Genomic DNA, 5,571 nt, shown 5'->3' on the forward strand with positions numbered 1-5,571 from the left:
CCCTCGCTCCCGAAGCCCGGTGTTCCCGGTGAGGACGGAGGGAGGTCTTGGACTACGGCCGGCGAAGAGATCCTGCGGGTATCGCAAATCGCCGAGTGGGTCTAGCGTTTCTCACAGTCCGTATGGTTTCTCCTTCATTTCTCGTGGTTTTTCTCCCCTCCCCTATCATTGAGTGCATTTTTTTGCCCCAAGCTCCGGTGGCTGGGGACTGGAGATGCCGTGCTTCGGGTTTGCCTTTTTTTTTGTCTTTTGCTGTCTATCGTGACGTTCACGATCGCTGGAATTGCTTATTCGCACTTAGTCTTTAGTTCCAATTTGATGCTTCATTGCGTGCGTTAGCTTGCGTTGATGATTTTTTCCCGTTTTAGGTTTTTTTTTTTTTAACATCTTTTCGACTTGGATCGCATGCTTGAGCGCAGAGCCTAACCGTGGATGACGGTGCACAATTTCCTATTTTGAGAGTCTGGGCACCTCTGGACTATTGATGCGCTATTACTAATCCCAACTTGCTGCTTACCATGTGTTCGTTGAAATGGCCGAACCAAGTTAGCATATATGGATGGCGAGGATGGGGAGAGGGATGTAGTGGGGGGAAGGATTTAGGGAAAAGTTTTTTAACCATCGAAGGAAAGGAGGGGTTGTTGGGGGCAAGGAACCGTGAAACCGCCAAACCTTTGACATAACCACTTCATGAGTCGCAACAGGAAAAAGCTTTTGTTTTTGTTTCTATTCTTATTGCCCCTACCCCAATTGATTGCATCATTGTCATCATCTTCTTCTCCTTTGCACGAGAGAGAGATGGGAGTTGGGATCTGGGCAGAGATTTTGGGGAGAGGGGAGAGGAGTTATTAAACTTCCTCCAAATTTCAGCTGATTCCCACTTAAGTAACGGCTAATGTAGGCAAATTACACATCACATGTTCTATGTCTCTTCAGTTGGGTTTTGGTCTGTTATCATCCTAATCTTCGTTTTTGTTTTGTCCTTCCAATATTCATTGGATTTGCACCATTTGTTTTCGGTTTCATAATTATGAGTGCGATAAAAATATAATGATTGTTATCTAAGTTCGATCGCTTGACGACTTATCTCATTAACATTGTCTCATAATCTTTTATTACCTTCAAGCACCATGGCTGTCTCCTTACAAGCTTCTGACTCGTCTGGTTCTTTGATTCTTAATTTTGTTATGGGGTTGATGCTTGCCCCTCAAATGAGTATGATGGGAACAACTAAACTTGTCATCACCTTTCTTGTAGCATTCTCATTCCGTTCAAGATTCATTTCTTGAAATTGCACCGACCTTTACTATCAATTTTTGTCATTCAGACATCAATTTTGCTTGACTCTACTGAGTCCTACTTATTTTAGCATGATCTCCAATAATAACTCTTTCACGTGGCAACACTCCCTTTCATATCTCATAACACTGGCTCAATTGAGTTTGATGCTCTTCTTATCTTCCTTATCACCTTTATTGCTTTTCTTCTTTTGGATATTTATATTCTTCTTCCCATGGATCCTTATCATCTTTATTACTTTTATGTAGTTATTGTTGGCCCGAATACTTGTAATTTGAACTCAATTGGTTACTTTTCAAAAAAACAGATACACTACTCAAGAGGTGGAGATAAGCTCATCGAGGGTTCTGAACAGCAATCTCTTCTTCTAGAGCCAAAAAGGTTAGTCCCAATTCGATCTTTTTCTTCTGGAGTTTCTACAGGGTTCTAAACAGCAATCTATTGTAGTTCAAAAGTGGTATCAGTGAATGATTTTAGCTATATTTAGATGCTCTTGTTCCTGAAGTCTGTTTTTTTTTTTTCATGTCTGCACAACTTGTCAATTAAACGTTTGCTTTTTCGCTCCAAATGTTGACCCATAAGTTCAAGTTGACATCTTTTAAAGTTATTTTCTCTTGACTACTCACTGATGTTTATTTAAAACCAACCTTTAACAGTAAATTTCTTCATCATATTTCGTTTGATGTGTGGTGTTGCAGCCACATGATCAATATCTATGCTGCATATTCATGTTCCTTGATGTTTAGTGTCGGTTTTACTTGCTGTTTGGTGATTGAAAGCTATCTTAAATGGTGAACTAAGTATGAAGTCCACACCACATGTCTCACCTGCATTTGTTTATATTGCATTTATTAGTAGATGGCAAGTTCATCAAAGGAAAAGGCATTTTGGAGCCCTGAAGATGTTGAAACCTTTTGTAAGTTATGCATTGAACAAATTGACAATGGCAATCGTCCTGCAAACAACAAAAGGGATGGATGGATGGTTATAATTAAGAAGTTTGAGGACCTAAGGGGCAAAAAGTATGATAAAGGTCAAATGAAGAGTAAGTGAGATAATCTTAAGGAAGATTGGAAAAGATGGAGGACATTGGTCCTTAAGGGAACTCGATTAGGATGTGATCCAAAAAAGAATACCATTGATGCAAGTGATGAATGGTGGGAGAGGAAAATTCAGATTTTTTCCCTTCTTTTATTAATTTTTTTTAAGTTCATCTTTTTACTATAAAGCTCATGAAAATGTTTATTACAATAGGAAAATCCTAAGGTTAGACCTTTTAGAATGAAAGGCATACATCCGGATCTTCAAGTTTTATTGGATAGAATGTTTGGAGATACTATTGCCACTGGGAGCATCACATGGAATCTTGCACAAGGCTTACATATTGATGAGGATGTTGTGGCCACACAATTTGACATTGATGGTTCAGCAAGAGTAGGATTTACTGATGATAATATAGAGGACGATGTGGGTGGAAAGACTAGTGAACAACATCGAAGTGATAAAAGAACGTCGTAGAGTTCGGTGAGACAATCTCAATGAAAGAAACAAAAGAAAAGTACGGCTGATAAGCTAGCAACGCAAATGGAGAGGATTTGTTCAGCTATTGAAAGTAGAAGTTATGCCAAGTTTGATCCTTACAAGGAACTCATGGAGACGTTGAAAGCGATACCTGAGATTAAGCAAGATCAAGAGTTATATTTTTTTGCACTAGATTATTTTTCAGAAAAGAAAGACAATATGCAAATCTTTATGAACTTAGATGATGATCAAGAAAAAGTCACGTGGCTCAAGTATAAGTTCGCACAACGTAGGGCTCGCTAGGATATTTGCTATTTATATTTTTCATGTGTAATGTTATTGTAATGTAATATATATTTGCACTACTTATTTGTATTAGTTGGTGAGACATATTTATGCTATGTTATCGGACTTGTTTTTAATTGGTGTTCTTTTTATTGAATGGAGTTTGCATATATATATGATAAGTGTTTTTTGTTGATGAATGATCTAAATAATTCATTATATCTCTTATTCTAATTCTATTTTGTTACTTTGATCAGTTGTGGATGACTCTTCCGAAAGAGAAAACCATGAAAAAGAGGAAGAAGAATATTGACAACTTTGTGCAGCTCCACATACTTGCTGTGTTAGTGTTTATCAGGCAATATATGGTCAAAAAATACCATGCATGACCTCATCATATACATGAAATGCATGGTTGAGAGAGTTGATGGACATAGATGCTAATCCAGAAAGGTTTTATCTAATGTTTAGAATGGATAGAATTGTGTTTAAGAATTTAATGAATGATTTAGTGACACGATATGGTTTGCAAGGAACTAGAAATATTGATGTTGCAGAAATGCTAGGACATAATATAGGTAATAGGTTAGCACAAGAGCGCTTTCAGCATTCTGAGGAAACCATATCCAAGCTATTTAGCTTAGTTTTGGATAAATTATGTGAAATGGGAGCAGATTTGATCCAACCATCCGATCGACAATTCAAGGAAGTTCCAAAGAAGATCGGGAATAATACAAGATTTTTTCCACAATTTAAGGTAAGTTATGATTATACAATAGAAAATATGAATTAAATATAAATCAAATAATGTTCTTCTTCTTGTTTTAGGATTGTATTGGAGCTATAGATGGTGCTCATATTCCAGCGGTGGTACCTACGAGTGAGCAGCTTCGTTTTATTGGTCGAAAAGGAACACCGACACAAAATGTGATGGCTGTGTGTAATTTTAACATGGAATTTACTTACGTGTGGGCTGGTTGGGAGGGAACATATCATGATACTCGTATCTTTTATGAAGCCATCAGGAGACATGATTTACAATTTCCTCATCCTCCAAAATGTTCGTTAATTAATAGTTTTTATGCATTAATTTATGTATGTGTTATATGTTGATTAAATTTACAATTTTTTTTTGTGTAGGTAAATATTATTTGGTTGATGCTGGATATCCAAATCCTATAGGTTATTTGGGGCCATATAAAGAAGTTACATATCATTTACCTGAGTTTCAACGAGGTCCTCAACCGACAGGTTATAAAGAAGTGTTCAATCGTGCTCACTCCTCACTATGATCAGAAATTAAGCGAGCTTTTGGCATATTGAAGAAGTGGAAAATTTTAAAAGGTATGTCAAGTTATCCATATACAAGGCAAGTGAAAATTGTGATAGCAACGATGACTTTGCACAATTATATACGAAGAAATGCCCCGAATCATACTCATTTTGCTAGAGTAGATTTGGATCCCAATTTATATATAATGGATCATGATAATGTAAATGGGGAGGGTAATGCTTCAAATGATGATGTAGCATCTGATATGGCACGTTTACGTGATCAAAAAGCTATGAATTTATGAAGTAATTAAGGATATTTGTAATTTGTAAGGATAATGAACTTCTTTCCTCAAAGTATATGTTATCATGTTTTTATTGTAATGAAAGTATTTTTATTTTAATTGAGAAAGAGAGCACATAAATTTTTTTCCATTTGATGTTTTTAGTAAAAAAAATGAATTTTAATTTTAATAAAATTGTTTACACAACATCTTTAAAATTGTTATCAAATATAAATTAAAAAAGTTACAAAAATTATTTTTAAATTTTAAACAAATAAAAATTAAAATATTTAGATTAATCACCAAAGGGGTTTTGCAAATGTGTTTTCTACCAAACAGCATTTATCTCAAAGTTGATTTTCAAAGCATAATTTACCAAATAGTTTTTGCATTTCCTCAAAAGCCCTTTTGGCTAAACTGCTTTGCATTTTCCCAATCAGCTTTCCAAATGCCAAACCAAACGCACCCTTAGCCTTAAGGTCTGAACACAATCTGAATAAATGTTCACCTTCAACATAAAGTTTGTCTTCTGGTTCATCCAAGTATAGATTTTGACAATGCCATTTACATCTATCATCCACGTTAATAACCCTTCATTTATTTTGTTATCTTCAAAACATCATAAGGGATTTCCCTAACACTATTGTTCTTTATCCTGAAGATAGGATTGGAATCGGACATACAGGGAAACCATGGCACTTATGGAATTAAAAGAGTGTTTGTTTGTTTGTTTTCTTCTTCTTCTTCTTCTTCTTCTTCTTCTTCTTCTTCTTCTTCTTTAGTGTATGATATTAATAACTTAATAAAAGCACAAGATAGGTAAAAAGCTTAGCGTGGAGAAACTCGAGAGGTGGGAAGTTAATAATAAATTTAAGTTTCATTTGTTTTACGAAAAATATTTTTCTGGAAT

The sequence above is a fragment of the Eucalyptus grandis genome, chromosome 2 (assembly GCF_016545825.1).
Source record: "Eucalyptus grandis isolate ANBG69807.140 chromosome 2, ASM1654582v1, whole genome shotgun sequence".
NCBI lineage: Eukaryota > Viridiplantae > Streptophyta > Magnoliopsida > Myrtales > Myrtaceae > Eucalyptus > Eucalyptus grandis.